The 21,688-nt window shown below is 34.7% G+C and overlaps 1 pseudogene across 1 annotated transcript in view; it reads right to left on the reverse strand.

Moving 5' to 3' along the window:
• Nucleotides 1-8,476: 8,476 nt before the first annotated feature.
• Nucleotides 8,477-21,688, reverse strand: part of LOC118144999 (hsc70-interacting protein pseudogene) — a 49,024-nt pseudogene continuing 35,812 nt past the window's right edge. The window contains exon 3 of the transcript XR_008474522.2: nucleotides 8,477-19,752. The product of XR_008474522.2 is annotated as a hsc70-interacting protein pseudogene (transcript). The remainder of the gene's footprint in view (nucleotides 19,753-21,688) is intronic.

Genomic DNA, 21,688 nt, shown 5'->3' on the forward strand with positions numbered 1-21,688 from the left:
GTGACTGCAGTTACATTTAATAAACAGCTTTAACTTCTTCCAGAAAAATAATGAAGGGAAGTACAGGAAAGGCTATCCCCATCTTGTTCATTCAGGAACATTCATTACATCTGAATATAAAGTAGTCTTTTTGGTCCCTCAATTAATGCAAACTGATTAAAGCCAGCTATCACAATTCTTAAAATATAAACATTTTTTTAAAGTGATAAAAGGCTTAGAATAGGCAATAATTTGATAGAGTAGTACTGGCCCCAAGAGGAACTCTCACTATGAGGCTAAGGTTTAATCTTCAAATGGAAATTTCTGGATACCTAAGCTATACTTACATCAAATTAATGTCTTACAAATATAAAGGTTAGTATGTTATGCTGCTTCAGCTAGCTGTGAAAATATGGATCAGTGTTAATAATTGCAAGGTCCATCTATGATACAGCAAATGTTTTTCTGTTTTTTAAAATTAGTATTTATTGATTAGTATATGGTTATATGCTTCACCGGTATTACTCTATTAAATAAATATAATAATTGTTGCTGAACACAACAATTGCATTATGTTTTCTCTTGATAGTTATATGTGTTTGTTGCAATGAACATAATGATAATCCAGAAGTGTTAAGTTCTGACTGTACCAATAACACTCATGTTTTTAAACAAATGGTGTGTTGATTTAATTAACAACTGTAGAATTTATTCCTAACTACAGAATCATTACTGATAATTTTTAGAATATCAATAAACATACATTTGGTTTAAAATGCACATTATTAGATGAAAATGAACAATGTTTTAAGATTATCATGATATTAAGTATCTGGAATCAGCTTCAATACTATGTCTTGTTAACTACCAATCATACAAATGATAATATGTATGATTGGTAAACCAATCATACAATCTAGACATAATAGTAACAACAGCCACACTGGACGACGATCAACAGAAGGCAGATTGGTGGGGAGTATAGACACTGGAGAAGGGGATTTGTACAAATAAAACTCCCAGTCTTTTGCTTATGGCACAAGCAGAGGGTCTGCTGTTGTTGGTAGAATAACTACAGTGTTGTGAGGTAGGAAGTCAGAAAAATGAATCCAGGGAAACTATGGCTACTGAAAGTACTGGAGTTCCTAGAAGGAAAGAATCAGAGAGGTGATCACATATTCTATTATTGACTCCTGAACTCTCTATATATGATACAGTCTCAAATCAACTAAACTAAATACATAAGATTGGGTTTAAGATGGGCTTCTACCCAAGAAACAGAGTGTACATTTCTAATTTGTCTAAACTGACTTTGAAACGGCCCAGTTGTTGGAACTAGCAAACAAGTGTTTAAAGTGGCTATTATACTTCCTTTCAGTGAAGTGAAGCAAAATATGCTTACATGAATGAAAATATAGGAAATCTCAGTGAAGAAATATAGATAACGTAATATAAAAAAACTAAGTAGAAATTCTAAAACTATAAAACAAATATACAAAATGTATTACTGATGGACTTAACAGTTCAATGTAAGTAATAGATAATTCAGTGAACTAGGAGATAAACTGAAAAACAGAATAATAAATCTTATAAATGATTAAGAGAGCCTCAGGGACCTTTGAGAAAATATCAAATGGTCTAACATACATGTTATTAGAGCTCTAGAAGGAAAATAAAAGAGAAAATAGACCAGAAAAAAAAACAAAGAACTAATGTATGAGGATTGTCTAAATTTGATTTAAGTCAGAAGTTTCCACATAGAATATTCTTAACAAACAATAAACCGATGAAAAAAAAATACAAAAAAAGCTGTGCCTCAGCACATCACTATTAAATTGTTGAAAACTATAAATAAATTAAAAAGGAGCAGATCTTGAAATTAGCAGATAAAAAATGATATATTTTATAAACTACATAAATGAGACTGATTTGATTAATAACTTACTTATTAGCAGTATATGCACTAAAACATAAATAATGTGGGCTGTGAACCTATATATTTATAGGTTTTATATATTTTACATGAAAAGATACAATGCATATTTTAATCCATAACTTAAATAATAAAATATTATAAAATAAACCAAGTTTTAAAAGTTGATAGAAAATTAAAATTATATTCTAAAGGAAATGTCAAATAACAAAAGAGAAAGAGAACAGCACCAGAACAGAAAGGGGAGGCAGGATAGAAAACAAATAATACAAGAGTGGAGCTGCACCCGAGCAACTTTATTACATGGTTATTGGTAAAACACTTTAATTAGAATGTAAGATTGTCAGAATGGATTAGAAAATAGCACATACACACACGAAAGGGAAGATTTAAATACGTGCTACTTATAAGAATGCTACTTTAAATATCAAGACACAAACTACTTAAATTTATGAACATAAAAAGTTATACTATGCAAACAGTAATCATAAGAAGGCTGAAGTCACTCTATTCATATCAGATTAAGTCGATTTTAAAGCAAAATATATTTTTGGAGATGGGGATCATTTTATATTGATGAAAAGGTTAAATTGTCAGGGAAAACATAATAATCATAAACATGTAAGTAACTAATCACAGAGCTTCAAATACAGGAATTAAAACTTAAAGAAACAATGGGAGACATTACTTAATTCCACAGTCCTAGGGGGATATTTTAACATCTTTCAGCAATCGAAAGAACTAAAAGAAAAATAAGAAGACTTAGTATATTTGAATAGTGCTACCACCTACCTTGATTTAATGTCTCTTTCTTCTTGGTTTCAATGATACTCGCATTTATAAATAATAACCTACATATATTTCTTTCTATTTTTCTGAGACAGGGTCTTTTTCTGTCACACAGGTTGGTGTGCAATCATAGCTCACTTTAGCCTCAAAATCCTGGGCTCATGCAATCATCCCACCTCAGACCTCAGGCTCTCAAGTAGATAGTACTATAGGAATAAAACCCCATGCTTGACTAATTTGTTTTACTTGCATTTTTTTGTAGAGATGAGCTTTTTTTCTCTTTCCTTTATCAGTCGTGCTCTGTCACTCAGGCTAGAATGCAGTGTCATGATCTCAGCTCACTGGAACCTCTGCCTCCCAGGTTAAAACAGTTCTCTTGCCTCACTCTCCTGAATAGCTGGAATCACAGATGCATGCCACCATGCCCAGGTAATTTTTGTATTTTTAGTAGAAACAGGTTTTTGCTATACTGGCCAGACTGATGTTGAACTCCTGACTTCAGGCAATCAGCCCATGTTGGCCTCCCAAAATGCTGGGATTGCAGGTGTGAGCTACCACGGCTGGCTGAGATGAGCTTTTAAAAAATGACCTCATGGTGTTTCATAACAATTTCTTAATAAATATAAAATAACTAGAATTATGGGGAAATTATATTCTGACCAAAATGTATAAGAAATTGGTATCAAAAAATACTAGAAAAGCTCCAAATATTGGCGCAAAATGACACGCTTCTACATATTCCATTGGAAAAAGAGGAAATCACAAGGTAGCTTTGAGTTACATGATAATAAAAAAAAACTGAACAAATAAATATTTTGAGGGTGCAGCTAAATTTTCTATTTGAAAAGAAAATATATAATTTAAGTTAATAAGTTATTAAAAAGAAAGGTCTAAGAAATTCAATAATCTGAGATCCAACCTTAAGAATTTGAAAGAGAATAAATTAAACCCAAAGTAAGTATAGGGAAAAAGATAAAATACAAAAGGGCAAGAAGTTAATGAAATATAAATCAGAAAAATAATAATATAAAAATCAATAACCAATAACTAAATGAATTGGTAAATCTTGAGAAAGACTGATCACAAATTAAAGATGTGGCTCTGTGGCACAATGGGTGGCACACTGGACTTCTAAAATAGATATACAGATGAATGGAGCAGGTTAGAGCACCCAGAAACAAAGCTGCAAACCTACAACCATCTGTTCTTTGGCAAAGTCAACAATAGCAAGCAATGAAGAAGGGATTCTCTATTCAATAAATAGTGCTGGGATAACTGGTTAGTCATATGCAACAGACTGAAATTGAACTCCTTCATTTAACCATACATAAAAATTAACTCTATGGGTTAAAGACTCAAATATAAAACCTAAAACTATTAAAAACATTAGAAGGAAACCTATGAAATACCGCTCTGGGCATAGGCTCTGGCAAAGGTTTCATGACAAAGTCTCCAAAAGCAACTGCAACAAAAACAGAAATTGACCAGTGGGATGTGATTAAACTAAAGAGCTACTGCACAGCAAAATAAACTATGAAGGGAGTATACAGACAACCTACATAATAGGAGAAAATAGTAACAAACTGTGCATTCAACAAAGGTTTAACATCTAGACTCTACTAGAAAATTAAACAATTCAACAAGCAGAAAACAACGCCATTAAAAACCGGCAACAAGACATACATAGAGCCAACAAGCATATGAAAAAAGATTCAACATCACCAGTCATTAGAGAAAGGCAAATCAAAATAAGATACCATCACAGACAAGTCAGAATGGCTATTATTAAAAAGTCAAAAACAACCATCCTGGTCAACATGGTGAAACCCCGTCTCTACTAAAAAATATACAAAAAATTAGCTGGGAATGGTGGCGCGCGCCTGTAATCCCAGCTACTTGGGAGGCTGAGGCAGGAGAATTGCCTGAACCTGGGAGGCGGCGGTTGCGGTGAGCAGAGATCGCACCTTTGCACTCCAGCCTGGGTAACAAGAGCGAAACTCCGTCTCAAAAAAAAAAAAAAAAAAAAGTCAAAAACAATAGATGTGTTAGGAATTGCAGAGGAAAGGGAATGCTTGTACACTGCTGATGGGAATGTAAATTAGTTCAGCCACTGAGGAAAGTAATTTGGAGATTTCTCAAAAAACATGAAACAGAATTTTATTAGAGTGTATGCCCAAAGAAATATCAATTATTCTGCCACAAAGACACATGCACATTACATGTTCATTGCAGCACAATTTACAATAGCAAAAACATGGAATCAACCTAGATAAGCATCTAGGTTGCCCATCAATAGTAGACTGGATAAAGAAAATGTGGTACATATATACCAAAGAATACTACACAGTCATTTAAAAAATGGATTTATGTCCTTTGCAGCAGCAGAGATGCAGTGGAGGCCATTATCCTAAGTGAATTAACTCAGAAACAGAAAACCAAATCCTGTATGTTCTCCCTTGTAACTGGATGCTAAACCTTGAGTACACACGGACACAAAGAAGGGAACAATAGACACTGGGACCTACTTAAGGGTGGAGAGTGGGAGGAGGATACAGATTGAAAAACTATTGGGTACTACATTCACTACCTGGGTCACAAAATAATTTGTGCACCAAACCCTGCAACACAGAATTTATTCATGTAACCAAACTGTATATGTACCCTCTGAAACTAAAATAATTGGAAGGAAAAAGCAAATATAAAAATAAATTTTAAAAATGAAATAAAACTCAAAAAAAAATAAAATAAGTAAAAGAAGAAACATTACCAATATCAGAAAAAATGAGGTTTTGCTTATGTTTTCATTTCGTGCCATAATAATTTAAAGACCATCTGATGAAGAGTGGTTTCCATATATTCTGCAAACATTAGTTTTTGCAGAAAGGTCTATTCAACAACATGTAGCATGATTTAAAAAACAAATTCCTCCTTGATTTAGTACAGAAATAAGTTTGATGACTAGAAAAATATGTTTAATTTAAACTAGAAATTAAATAACATTTACGGACAGTGCTTTGCCAGCTAAAAGCATAAATATAGATATGTGTCTAATATGTTTTAAATGTTGTTGTCATTTTTTCTCATATGTTACGATATTTACCCTGGCTGCAAGAAAGCTTAAAATAAATATTAACCTTCAGTTTTAATAAAAATATAGTTCTAATTTAATGACACATAATTCTTCCACATTATTTTATATGCACTTAATATTTGTCAAATATGTGGTTTACTATTTTAAAACAATGTCAATATTTTTAAGGCAAGTAAGCTGCAAACAATGACAACAAAATAGTTTGTAAAAGTTTGTTTCTGGGATTTCCAATCTGTTTGTTTGTTTTTAATTATTAAATTAAAATGATTTATTATTTTAATTATTTGGTTGCATTCTTAAAAATCAGCATTCTTTTTTTAGGTCAATTTCCCAAAACAGGCATTTGGCAGCACTGCTTTTCCTAAGATCTATTATAAATTCCAATGGCTGCTAAAAGTGACAGTATACATTAGCAGACTCTCATGACACTGTATACCAAAAATGTCTAGGTCCACATACACCTCCACAAACAAAACCTTCCCCTCACATGTATGCACACACATGTAATTTTAATCAAATGGATCATTGAAAGTACAGACTTTCAAATTTGGAAAGCACACATATCTTTTTCAAATACTTTTTTCAATTATGTTATATACATGTATTATATAAGTAACAGATAAATCTATTTTATGAACTCTAAAAGCAAGAGGAAAACAAATACTAGCTATGCCCATGCTGTGATATAAGATCACTGGTTTCTGAGTAAAATATGTGAAGAAATGTATGTGATTTCTCTTTTAGATAAAGTCTGGAAATAAAGGTTGATACGAGCATAAAGTATTGTAATATAGAATAATTACCTTGAACATATAATTAATACATGTCACATACATATTTTGATATATGTAAAGATTACTTCAAAGTTAATTGATGTACATGGGTCATTTTCTTTTTTTTGAGTTGAAAATTAATCATGTATTTTATATAGCGGAATTTAAAAATCTAAAAGCACAGGACACACTTTCAGAAGAGGAAATTTACTTTTACTCACTTATGGTAATATTTGCAATATCAGAACATAATTAGGTTAAATAAATCAAATAAGGAATCCAGAAAAAACTGTTCTTGAGTTAAGCCAAGTACACACTGGCAATTCTGAGAAAGGAGAACACACACTAACAAAAAGAACATGCTAGCTCAAATGCAAGTTTATATGGTGAGTGTTTTTAAAGGATTTAAAAAGCATGCTCCATCAGCATAATAGCCTTTTCTCATTTATGTAACAGATGCATTTCTGTCTGCTTGTGTACAGCAAAGGGTTAGAACCTGAATAAACTTATTTATGATTTCAGAAATGTGCTATTTTAGAAATGTACTCCATAGAATTTACTTCACTGCTCCTACCACTGATTCTTCAAATAAGCAAAGTACAGAAGGTCTTATCCCTTGAAAATGTTTTTAAACACTAGCATTTTAAGTTGAAACATTGGTAGAAATGTAGCAATGTGAGGTACAATGCCTATACTTAGTCTTATTTAAAATAAGAATTGAATGCACAACAGAAAATTTGCCATTTTCTTTATCATTGGAGGGAAGGGAAAGCAAGCAAGCAGAGGTGGGGGTATTGTTACACTATTTAAGGAAGAGCTGAATACAAAGACAATGAGTCTTTCATAGTCTCAAAATTCCACAATGAATAACTGTGGATTATCTCATGTATAATTTACATTGGATCAAAAACATGGGTTCCCCTCTGTGTATATCAGTTTAATTCAAACCTTATTATCTTCAAAATACAAAGATGAATACTACAAGATAAACTCTAACTGCAATAGGTATTTTCTAAGTAGAAGACCAAACACCAAAGGGAATCCCTCTTTCCATCTTTTGATATGGCAAGATTTTGCCAGAGTGGAACTTAAATAAGCATTCTCATGGCCAAGTAAGACACTACAGTTGGTGTGGGTATTACCCTACAATTACCATATGTATTACATATTAAATTAAACTCAGCATTAAATATGCTTGCATAATTATGCTCTTAATGATAATAGCAGTGATGATACTGGTGGAAAAAGCCAGTCTTTAGCCAAAGAAAAGTCAGGGAGAAAAACCTTAGCATGCAGAAAGCAGACACAGAGTTGGGCATTTTTTGACTAGAAAAGAGAATTTTAAGCATAGAAATATAAAAAGAAAAGTACTCCCTTATTTCCCCTATGTGGAAATAATATGATACATTTATTAGATATACTAGACAAGAACAGAACCAAGTACCCCAACTCTACTGCAGCATTACAAAAAAAATCATCCCTTCACCACAGTGTAAGATTCAAGGACAACCTGCCCAAGGATGCACATTATATAAAACACAGCAAGATTGCTACTGCCCTGCCAAGTACTTCCAGTCTCTACCCAGGTCCTACTGAAATACTGGTGGTCCCAATTAGTTTTATTGAAATAAATCTTTAAAGAAAAAGATGAAGCATTTAAAAAGACAAGTCACAATGCTTCAGGAACCACATATCCAACACAAACTTTATCCTCAAATGAGTTATGTTTGCCTTGCACTAATAAACTTTTATTTCACTCAAATTAGAGTAAAAATCTTCTATATATTAAGTATCTTCCCTGCCCAATAATTCAAAGAAAAAAAATCCAAAATGATTAGTAAAGAAAAATATAAGAATTAACAAACCCTTTAAATTTGTTTTAAATATTTTTAAAGTTAAAAAGTGTTTAAAGTTTGTAATTCCTAGTAGGAAAACATTATCTGAATGAATACCCTAATGGCAAACCACTGTAAAATGCTTCAGCAGCATTTGGGGGAGAGGAGTAGGGATTATCTTCAAAGCACTCCAGCTCTCTTGATGAGAAGGTACACTGGTTTGTATTATTGCGACATCCATAAGGTGATCTAGGTTGCTTTTCCTTCAGCAAGGCTTTATTTATCAGAAAGGCATTATGCTTGATCTCCAAATTTGGCTGACAATTTGCTGATAAGAGTAACCTTTGGGTTGACATATTTGCTGGGTTCTGAGCCACATCCTGGAAGGCCACCATATCTTCTGGATCCTGCATGGCTGCAAGAACCTCTGGATCACTAAGAATTTCATTGAGTCCAGGCATTCTGGCCATTCCAGGCATGCCCTCTCCCATTCCAGGCATTCCTCCAGGAAAACCATCAGGCATTCCCCCAGGAAAGCCACCTGGAAAAAAGCCATACTGAGCTTCAGACTGTCATCTGGCTTCTTCCTCCCTCTGGGCTCTCTCATGCTCTCCTCGAGCCTTCTTAACTCTTTCTATTCTTTCTTTGATCTCTCGCTCTTCACATTTATGCTCATACTTTCTCCGATGTTCTGCAATTTTCTGTGCCCTAGGTTGAACTTCTTTCAGCATTGCACTCGCATCTTCATCATAATCCAATTTACAGGCAAGGGCAAGATCATGGGCTGCTTCTTCCCAGTGGCCTAGAAGTCTGTGTGCTTTCCCTCGCCACTTGTAAGGCTGAGCTGAATCAGGATTTATTTCAATGGCTCTGTCAGTCTTGGATGGCAGCATTTGGCTTCTGTAATCTGATGAAGACATTGGCCCTCTTGGCATACAAAATGGCCAAGTGGGGATTCAGCTTGATGGCATCTGTGAATAAGTCAATGGCTTTCTGCAATTCACCATCATTTAGGGCTTCAGTAGCAGCCACTTTCTTATCATTTGCCTGATCCATCATCTCTTCTGTTATCTCCACATTTTCATCTCCCATTTCTTGAGGGGTGTCAGTGTCTGGTTCAATCACACCTTCATTATCAGTTTCTAGATCACTTTCTTCACTTGATGGTTCGTCTGCCTTTAAGTCTTCCTCTACCTTCTTACTATCAGGTTTTTTTTCCTTGGTATTTTCTTCTGATTTAGCTTTCTGAGTAACAGGTGGTATTTTACCCCCCATACTCTCCACCCACTCCCTCAGAAAGCGCATTTCCTCAGTGTGCAGAATGCTTGGATTCTGCTTACACATCTTCACAAAGGTCAGAAGCTCATTCACTTTGTGGGGTCCAGGGTCGGGAGGTGGTGGACGAAGCTGAGAGTCTGTGGCCCACTTCCAGGCCGAGGCGCTGGCTTGGCATGATGATGCAAAAGGGGCTCATGGTTCATTTTTTAAAATTAACCAGTACCTATTCATTTATATGGCATCACTAAGTTTATAGAGTCTACACTGATGGAAAAGGAATATGCACACTTGTACACATACACACAACTTGTTTGGATTATGTTTTTTCTATTAATTAGGGTGGAGTGACCATATTCTATGCATTATTTAAATAGTTGATTTAAATATTCTCACATCTTCTTACATCATAATCAGCTATTATTTTCAATCATTCTTTTTTACATGTAAAACAAGTAATGAGCAGAGGAAATACATTTTTCTCTAAAATTGCATTGAACATAATTTGATATTTTATTAGCTATACAGAATTTATAATAATTATGAGCCATGGAATTATCATTAACACTTGTCATTCCACTGATGAGAACTGAAATGGTAGAAAATGGTGCTCTAATGAAAAAAGGCCAACGAAATTTGCTTTTACATGTACAAGGATACAGAAGTATTTGCTAGTGCCAATCATCAATTCATGTTCTTCAGAAGAAGATGAATTGATGATTGGCACTAGCAAATACATTCAAGATTAAGTACATAGATTTCTTGGATGATGAATACTATGAAATTGTGGCAGCGTCCTCTGTGTGTAGGTGGTCATGATATTCATGTACCCATATGGAGAGGTTCTAGGTTGACATAGTATTTCATCTTCTTTTGTGTGGCTTGTCATAGAATGTTTTAAAAATGCTCAGAGAACTCTATTATCACTGTAGACGCTAATCATTCATTCTGTCATAGATATTACATTGAAGATTGGTTGATAGAGTCATTTAGTTGGTGAATCTTTAATTTCTGAGTTCCCATAGCAGATACACTGCTTTGAATATGAAATGTTGTTATCTTGGCCAAGTTGAATTGACAAGAGCTGAAAAGTAAATCCAGAGGTATATACAGGAATCTTCATGTAATACCATATTTCAGCACTTAAAAAATTACCTTGCTATCTTCAAGGATCTCCACATAAAGTCAACAGGAGAATTAAAATATTTTCTCTAAAACTCAGGAGGAAATTTGCCCTTCTTAAATTCATAAAGTGAAACTGAGAAAGTCCAGGTCTCCTGGACAAATATCCTAATCCTACCCTTGAACTGGCATCTTTACAAGAGGATTTTTGTTAAGAGTTCAAGTGAGGCTGGGAAAGAGAACGGTTGCCAGCCACTGCTCTCTAGGAAGCCCCACTAAGATCATGGGAAAACAAAACCATTTCCAAAGATCACAGACTTTGAATTAAGAGAACCCAAAGAAAAACACAGAGTGGTGTGAAAGTTATGAACTGAGATGGCTCCACTGGCTTCATTTGGGTAGTGTGAGCTTGTCTGAGTGGCACATTCTACCCGCACAGACCAAACACCTTATTCCCCATTAACAAGTATAGTCATGTGGGTTTCTAACACAGTTGGCTTTTTCAGCTATGTGTTAACCACTCTTTAAACAGCAAAGTAGGAGGGCAGAGGAAAACTTTGAGAGTGAGAAATTCTCATGAGATGTCAACTTGTAGAACGCAATTAATGACACAAATCAAACTGTTTTTTTTTTAATTATTGATGTTGATTTGAGCCTGACCCTACAAATTTCAGTCATTTTATAAACACATTCCTCTAGATTTGACCTCAGTATCCCTGTGGGGTAGAAACTACTAGATGGAATTTCTAATTAAAAAAATAGGGCTCCCAGCAATTTAACTCCAAGTTCCCTCATCATTTACCCTCAAGCTCTCTTTCTTATAAGTGGCCTATAGTCTTTTATTCACACTGACAACTTGTGCTTGACAGCACCCATGAAAAAATGACAGCTTTCCTCCAAAAGCAACACACTGCATACTGAAGTTACTTCAACACCTTGAAATTTACTTTACATACTGAAAGCTTTCATATGTGGTGATTAATACAAATCACAAAGGACCTATTTATAAAAAGATTCCTTGAGCACTTGGGGGATAGTGGCTAAAGCAATTTTCTTTTGCTTTGGGGCAAAACTGAGGAGAATTTCGACTTCATAGCTTTCTAGAACCTTCTTGAATTTACACAGGTGTGGTGCTCACACATGTTTGATACACATTTCTTTGCCTCTGTCTGATTTCTCTTTGTCTCTTCTTTTCTCTTGCAGTCAGCCTCTGTCTGTATCCCTTTCTCATACTCCAGCTCCCTCTTTTTAAAGCTGTTTTAACGTTGATGGTAAATGAAACACACACTGGAAACTATACAATCGTTGATCAATTTTCAGATTCCAGATTGTTCTCACCAGGATGACTGACATTAAAATGGCTTCATTATGTGTATTAACAGGTTGGTCCATCCAGTCTTTCTCTGGCTTGCCACAGGTAGCTAATATACGGAACTTAAAATGGTATTTTACAATGCTACCTTTGCAATTTGTTTTGGTTCTTGAACAGAGCCAGAGGAATACAGGAGCCCCCTTTTATCTGTGGGAGAAAGGTTTCAAGATTCCTTGTGTAAGCCTGAAACAGCAGGTATTGCCAAACCCTACATATACTCCTGTTCCTTTTTTTAAGTATGTACATATCTATGATAAAGTTTAATTTATAAATTGGGCACAGTAAGAAGTTAGCATCAATAACTAATAATCAAACAGAATAATTATAACAATAAGACCACATTACTATTCTTGCACTTTTTATTTAGTAAGTGTTACTTGAACACAAGCAGTGCAATACTGTGACAGTCAATCTGATAACTGAGATGTTTACTAAGTGAGTAAGTACCAGGAAGCATAGACAGCTTGAATCCACTGGACAAAGGAGTGATTCAAGACAGGTGGGATGGAGCAGGACAGCATGAGATTTCATCACATTACTCACAATGCTGTGCAGTATAAAACTTATGCATTGTTTGTTTCTGGAATTTCCCATTAAATATTTTTGAACTGTAATTGACTATGGGTAACTGAAACCACAGAAAGTAAAATCGTAAATAAGGAATGACAATTGTATTAGATATCTAAATCACAACTCTGAATTGTGGGATTCTCTCTCTCTCTCTTTCTGATATATTCATTACATAACTAAGGAAGTAACAGTAAGATACTTGGACAATTGATTTCATAAGTAAAATATTTTACTATTTGCATTTTCTTTGAATCACTCTGGAAAGTTATGTCAATGGTCATTTTGTTTTAGACAACCTGATCTATTTTTACATCCTCTTTTGTTAATATGTAAAACAGAACTTACTCCAAGTAATCAAAAATCAGAAAGAACAGCTCCCTTTGGTCTCTCCCAGGATACTTCCTCCAAATCCAAGGGCAAGGAAGCTATCTTTCGTGGGGTGTGTTCGTTAGATGATGTCACAGAGATAGGAAGTTAAGAAAATAGATGGTGCCATAGTTATGCGCAGGCTCTAAAAGTCAGTTAAAAGTACTCCAATCATTCCTGAGGGGTAGTGAAATGTTTAAAAGAGATTACAGTAATAAAACTGAGTAAGGCCCAATTTTTACTAATAGTTGACTCTTTTAGTTGGGTCTAATTTTTTTCCCCCATTTCTTTCTATTGCTGTTAAAATGATTTCTTTTAAAATCTATTCCTTCTGCTCTAGGCAGTTTGCACATTAAACACATAAAGAAGACTATGCCAGTCAGGGGCTGAAGTACACAGGCTATTTTATTAATAGAGAGTCCCAATTAAAATTTTTTTGTTTTAATCTGTTTAGCTGTTATTACAAATTAATTAATAAGGACTTATCTTTGCATATTTCAGGTATGTACTCAGCATTGATTTTCTTTCATAAATTGGTTTTCTTCATTTAGACTAAAATTCTAAAGCTCAGTCACAATTCAAGAAGTAACTTATGATTAAATAATATTTCAGCCATAGGTAAAAGGATTCTCAAATAGAAAGTCATATCAATTTTTAGATGATCTTTGGATAGAAGACTAGATATTTGGTATTGTTGAATACTGATTATCAATTATAAAATGACTTTGATTTAAAAAAAGAATGCACCCGAGTGAGCTTTGATTGTTTAGTACCTAAAGCAAAGTAGAAATGTTTACCTTTCACAGTGGAGACAGTCCAATAAAATCACCAAAGTTTTAAGGAATACTTAACTTATAAATTAACCAACCATATATATTCTAGAAATAGAACTTTCTAAACCTTTTGTATCTGGTATTTTGTGTATTTCTGGATTAGTATGAGCAGATTTGCCTTTAGGCCTCTTCCACACTAATCTTCCTTCCAAAAATAATCAAATCTGGAAAAACATCCTTTGGTACCTCACACAATTCTGGCTTTTTTCAGTGGAAATTCATGTGCAGCAGCTGAGAGATGAAAAATAGTGAATCAGTGTGGCATTACAATTATTTTTTGAATATTTTTCAATGCCACTAAAATACATATATTTGGGGGATGTGTGGAATTATTGAAAGTGAGAGAAATTCTCAGAGTTTTGATACTAATATTTAATAATATATCTCGTATGAACATCTCAATGTATCTTTTATATATATCTATATATTGTTTATATTAGACACTATGAAAAATTTTTATTGATTTTAAAAATATTATTTAGTTCAAATAATCTTTGCTTACTGATAATCTTTACAAACAGAATGTTAGAAGCAGATTACAGGATGTCTCAATTTTTTGAGGTTGTCATCATGTTTGATAAGTAAACACTATGACATAGATTGGCAAACACTACATTTAGAGGCTTACAATAGACCTAAGGAGGTACACACGTTTAAGGCAAGGAGTTCAAGGACCATCTTCCTACTTATCTCTGAAATAATTTGATTTAAGGCAATCAACACATCTGATAGAATCAGTTTATTCTACACCTAGAAAAATGTTCAACTCAAGGAAGAGATTAAGTCTAAGTTATATACTCACTAGACAAATGAGCATCCAACACAGTTCTAAATATTAAATAGAAAGTACAGACTGGCTTTGAATCAACCATATTTGGATTCTGGCCCTTATTTTAATCATTTTTTTATTTAAAGCTGCAGTTCTCTTCATGCATAAAATGAAGATAATTGTAGTCACCTCATAAAACTCTACTAAGGAACACATGAAATGTAGTTTTAAAAGTACTTTTGGAAATGTCAGGCAATTGATAATGCTCACGTAAAAACAACATAGTGTTCTTTTTCTTCCTCTTATCCAGGGATTGAGCAATGTCCCTGTACAGAACTCACTCTGAGGAATAAAAAATGTATAAATTATGTAAGAACGAGTAAGACGCAAGAATATAAAAATATGAATTGTGTTTAGTGTTCAGAAGGTGAGAACTTCTCTTACTGGAATGGAACAAACTATGAATACATGGAAGTGAGGGAAGATAGATTGGGGATGGTAATCCTTAGGCAGTCTTATATTACAGATTAATGAGTTTAGATAACATTTTTTAAGGAGTAGGAGACACTAAAGGCTTCTGAGCAAAGAAAATGACACAGTCGAAACTTATTTCAATTTGCCTGCATTGTATACTATTAAATGTAGAATAGCATACCAGATATGAAGTCTAAGCTAAAGAAACCCAGGGGCAAATAAAAATAAAAGTTTAAGTATAAGAAAAATTTCAAAGGCATAATCAACAGGGCTTACAAGAGTGATTACATGGGAAATGGCCAAGGTGTTTAACATTATTCTGAAATTATTACATGTATGTATGTTGGAGACCAGTTGACTTTGGAAGGAGATTATGAATTCTGGTTCTGACATGATAAATGGTTGAGGCACTTGTATGATATTAAAATGCAAGTATCCAGTTGAGAATGGGAAAGGCAGGACTGGGGCTGAAAAAAAAGGTTGAAAATAGAAATAGAAGTTTGAGTATCATTGAAATGTGGCTAAATTGTGTTATGTAGTTGCTAGAAAGATAACTTCTTCTCCTAATTGAGAATAGGCTTGGCCTCCTAACTTGTTTCAGGCAATGCAACTTGAGTTGAAGGAAGATGTCATTTTAGGGAAGTGCTTTGAGAGCCATGTTCTGCCTGGTCACAGCTCTTTTGCTCCTCCACATCAACCAGCAATATTCCCCATGGTATAGGTCTGAGGTGTAGAGTGTAAATAATTATATGGAACAGAGTTCCTGACCTCTCCTGCCCCACGTAACGCCACTCCCACCGTCGCAAGTGTCCACTGCTGTGGACACTTCCTGGCCAAGGACTGTGAGGGGAATAAAACTATGTTGTTACAGACAACTACAATACTGAATTGAGTTGTTTATCTCCACAGCATAACTTAGCATATTTTGATTGATACAAAGAGAAGGAATGATGAAGCCTGTGAGAGAGATGGTATCTAAAATGACAGTCAAGAGGTCAGAAGAAGATGGAGATTGAACCTTCAAAAGTAATTTCAGAGAATAGGTAGAAAAATAAAGCATTAGTGACCTGACTCAAAAAGCATAATTTTTTCAGGAATATTCACTTCACATAATAAAATATTATAGAAAAATAAAGAAGCATGTGGCCTGAGAATTGAGACATTTAGAAAATGCCCCTGAAGAAACGTCTAGCCTTTAATACTATTTTTTAGAAATGACTCTTAGTGTTTCTGCATCACTCTTGCACTGGAAAGATACTTTAAATTGCCAGCATTAGCAAAAATGAAAAATATCTGACATTGTCAATACATGAAATTAGTCCCTTCTCAAGAGGCTTTAAATTCTACCCATTGATCAGAAATGGTTACCAGAAAAATCTGCTTGGACCTCATTAACTTGTAATTTTCCATTTTATCATTACTACCATCACCCAAGAACGTTTATTTTTCATTAAATCAGATACATAAAATGTATTTCTGCATTTTTCTACAATTTTAAATATCATGATAGTCATTGTCTAATAAAATATTGTGTAATACATTGATGCATAAAATCTTCTATAATGATCCAAGTGATACATTTCTAGACCTTTCATTTCTTGGAAAATAAATTAGAGTGTCCCTAAAAACTGGGAAATGAGGAAAATAAAAATACTCTTTAGAGTTTAAACTAGAAGATCAAAACATAAAACATACTGAAAATGATATGCAGATTTACTTCAAAGAGGCAAAATATAATATTTGACTGTAATTGAAGTTTTGCTTAGATTACCTTAAAGAAACATATGTTTTTCTTTCTTTCTTTATTTTCTGTAAATATACCTGGGAGTTGGAACTGAAATTGGAATATCATCAGAAATTGAGGCCCTCACAGAGTAGCATCAGGGCACTCCTGGTCCCATGAGTAGCCATCCATTCATTTCTGTCCAGGTGAGGCCAAGGATTATCTCTCAGCTTGGTTGATTTTATTAAGGTAATGTGCCCCATTCATTATTCTCTTGGGAGGCAACATTATCTCCTGTTAGAATTTCTCTAATATTAGCATATTATATAGGAAACATGTTTTCATTTACATATGCACATATCTGTTTCATATCCTTCACTTGTAAATTGGTTAATATATAAATTACCTAGAAATTCCCTGGCACATACTTAATGTTATAGAAATATTAGTGATTATTTTATATAAATAATTGCAAGCTTCCAGTTGTGTGGCTTTTTTTTTTCATCTTCTGCATTTCTATGTAAATTTTTCTTAAATTCAAATCAGACCACACCAAAGGCTCTTCTGTGTTTTACATACAAGATAAGCTTCAACTACCTTCTTAAGTTCCAAAGACCTTTATTTCCAGGCCAATGCCTAACTCTATGGCCTTACTAAGCACCATGTTGTTACCTTATCCCTAGCGTAAATTCTTTGAAGTTCCTTTGCATTTAGGTAGCTAATTCTGCCTACATGACTTTTCCTTTTTCTTTTCCTTCTGCTTGTGGACATTTCCATCCCACACCAGCCTTATTACCTAGGTAGGGTCTTTTTGTACAACATGTTTTGAAATATGTATACAAGGCCGGGCAAGATGGCTCATGCCTGTAATCCCAACACTTTACAAGGCTGAAACAGGCAGATCATCTGAGGTCAGGAGTTCCAGACTAGCCTGGCCAGCATAGTGAAACCATAAAATTACAAAAAAATTTAGCTGGGCATGGTGATGGGCACCTGTAATCCCAACTACTCAGGAGGGTGAGGCAGGAGAATGGCTTGAACCCAGGAGACTTAGGTTGCAGTGAGCTGGCATGGTGCCACTGCAGTCCAGCCTGGGCAACAGAGTGAGACTCCATCTCAAAAAAAAACAAAAAAGAAAGAAATACATATACAAAATGGAATGGCTAGATCAATTTATTTAATGTATTCATTATCTCACATGCTTATTTTTTTGTCATGAGAACACTTAAAATCTACTCTTAGTGATTTTTTGTTTGTTTGTTTTATAAGCCTTTTGATTCTTTTTATTGTTCTTCAAGTTCTGGGGTACATGTGCAGATCTTGCAGGATTGTTGCATAAGTACACACATGCCATGGTGGTTTGCTGTCTCCATCCCCCTGTCACCTACATTAGGCATTTCTCCCAGTGTTATCCCTTTCTAACCTCCCTGCCCCCTACTGTCCCTCCTCTAACCCCTCACTCCCCAACACCAGATGGGTGACATTCCCTCCCTGTGCCCATGTGTTCTCATTGTTCAATACCCAGCTATGAGTGAGGATATACAGTGGTTGGTTTTTTGTTCTTGTATCAGTTTGCTGAGAATGATGGTTTCCAGATTCATCAATGTCCCTACAAAAGACACAAACTCATTGTTTTTATCGGCTGCATAGTATTCCATGGTGTATATGTGCCACGTTTTCTTAAGTATTATACACTGTTATTAACTACAGTCACCAAGTTGTACCATAGATCTCTTGAACTTATCCCTCTTATCTAATTAAAACTGTGTGTTTTTGTATCACATCTTCCTGATATCTCCTTTTCTTTTTCTTTAATTTGGCTCTCATAATTTCTTTTCCAATTACCTTACATTGTATGCTCTTCAAGGTCAGGAACCACGTTTAGTTTTTCAACCTCAGTACTAGTTAAAGTATCTGACAAATAGTAGATGTTTGAATGAAAGTATGGAAGATATTAGTGCATGTAAAGCAATAAATTGTATAAGTTTTATTTTGGTACATTTATTACTATATTTTCTTTGTTTTCTATTGTCATAATATATTAAATATTGGCTGCCTTTGTCAGTTCTGGAGTTATACAGAATATATACTTTAAAAATATGAGTGTAAAATCTTTGCTTTATGTGAGATCATAGAAACAAATATAATTTCCTTGATCAACAGATGAGAAAATTAAGAATTAGGAATTGAGGGATTTGCCTGGAGAAACATTGGTAACAATGGCAGAAGAATCTCTAAAGGCTAGAACAACTCAAGCACAAGTTTAATAACGTTTCCATTATATTGAACTCTGTTTGTTTACTACAGGTCAGCACTCTGCAAATTACACAAAAATTTAGAGTAATGAAGCAATGAGAAACACAGATATTAACTTTGTCTGACAGCTAACTATTTTTTAACAAATATCCATTGAACACTTATACTGTGTCAAACATTTTATATATATATACTTCCTCAGTTGAGCAATTTAAGAGCCAGGCAAGCTAAGATTGATACTCTCTATTTTAGGCTTGAGAAAATTGAAGACAACAACTTCAATGAGAATTCATAAATATCCATGAAAAAATGACATTGAAACCAGGATGTTCTGTGTCAAGATCCAGCTTATATCAATGTTGAACTAAAACTAGCACATTATGCAAACAGAAGCTACTCTTCTTTCCCTATCCATCAGAAATCCACTTTGGGGAGCAAGTGGGAGAATGGGAATAAAGGATAACAGTAAAAACAAAATTTTTAAATGCATCATTTAATTTTTCTGGTAAAACTGAGCAACCCCACCAATGACTGTTCCAGGCACTCTTCTCCAATTGCTCTGAAATGCAGATATTTTATTCCCATCTCAGACCTGTAAAAATGGAATATTTAAACTCAATTCAGTGTCTTACTCCATTCTGGAACTCTCCAATCTGATGTGAATCAAGCACAAATCAAGAATTGGTTAAATTTCAAAAGGCAAGTCTGGATTTCAGGTGAAAGATACAAAATCAAGACAACAGAGGCTGGGCATGGTGGCAAGACAATAGAGGCTGGGCACAGTGACTCATGCCTATAATCCCAGCACTTTGAGAGGCCTAGGTGGGTGGATCGCCTGAGGTCAGGAGTTCAAGACCAGCCTGGGCAATATGGTGAAAGCCCCACTCTACTAAAAACACAAAATTAGCCGGGTGTGCTGGTGCATGCCTGGAGTCCTAGCTGTTTGGGAGGCTGAGGCAGGAGAATCACTTGAACCCAGGAGGCAGAGGTTGAAGTGAGCTGAGATCATGCCATTATATTCCAGCCTGGGTAACAAAAGCAAAACTCCATCTCAAAAAAAAAGCTAATAAAAAGGAGAGGGTAGGCTATGTTGAGAAGAAAACACAGAAGAGGAAGTTGCAAAGTGGAGAATAGAGACAAGACAGGAATAGTAAATTAAGTCTTTGTAGGAAAAAGTTTCAAATGGCAGATTCAGCAGGGATGAAGGAAACATGAAGTACTTTTGAAATCTGTCAAGACGAGGCAAAAGTAAAGTTAAAATGACAGTGAAAGCTGTGGATGTGCTGGATTCAGGAGTGACTGTGAGTGATGAATCAGGTAGTTAGTCCCATATTTCCAGTAATGATAATAATGTTTCAAATTGAAGTAGTGGTAGTGAAGAGAGAGGTAGTGAACAAATATTTGCTATACATGATATGTACCACAGTATAGATAAATCTGTGCTATCACTATATGTATCTTAATGTTTTTTTGTACCCAATGAAATAGGCTGGGCACAGTGTCTCATGCCTGTAATCCCAGCACATTGGGAGGCCAAGGCTAATGGATCACGAGGTCAGGAGATTGAGACCATCCTGGCTGACACAGTAAAACCCCCTCTCTACTAGAAATACAAAAAATTAGCCAGGTGTGGTGGCATGCACCTGTAATCCCAGCTACTCAGGAGGCTGAAGTAGGAGAATCACTTAAACCCAAGAGGCAGAGATTGTAGTGAGCCAATATCATGCCACTGCACTCCAGCCTGGATGACAGAGTGAGACTCCATCTTAAGAAGACAAGCAAACAAGCAAACAAAAAACACTGAAAATAGTGTAGAGGATACTCATTTGTTTCCTGTAATCACATAACAATATAGAATGGAATGCCATATGCATGGGGAGTTAAGTTATTCCTGCACAGAACCTGCCAAGCACGTGAATAAAGTTGCCAAACACATTTGAAAGTGTCAGATGGATGCTTTTGGAAAACTCTATGCACATTTATTTAAAAAACAATAGCTGCTGAGACACATAAGTCAAACCAATGTGTGTTTAAAAGTTTGGTAAACCTGCTTCAGATACCCTTTCTTTCATATAATATGCTTTTTAACAAAGCCAAACTTTGTCTAAATATTTCTCTCCCACATGATGTTAAAAGAAATGCCTTAGAACAAATCTAATTTAATTAAATTTAACAATTTCCTCCTTTCAGTCAGCCTTTCAATTTTGAGGACTTACACCCTTTCTGTCACCATCATAATAGACTTATTAGGTGTCGGTATGGAAGTCTCAATTAACAATGTCAAATTAGTTGGATGACTTTTTAACGCTTTCTTCATGTGTTATGTTTACCATAATGAGACCACTTGGTGTACAAAGGAAGGCTGCACACAAGCACTTAAGACTTAATCTTAAGGAGAAACATCAGAGAGACTATTATAATGTCTATCAGAAGGACAATACTAAGAAACTGAAGTGTACTCCTTAACAGAAGTATCTGCAAATGACAAATCAAAATCAGTTCTAAATTCAGGCAACAAAAATAGTTCA

The sequence above is a fragment of the Callithrix jacchus genome, chromosome 8, assembly GCF_049354715.1.
Source record: "Callithrix jacchus isolate 240 chromosome 8, calJac240_pri, whole genome shotgun sequence".
Classification (NCBI taxonomy): Eukaryota; Metazoa; Chordata; class Mammalia; order Primates; family Cebidae; genus Callithrix; species Callithrix jacchus.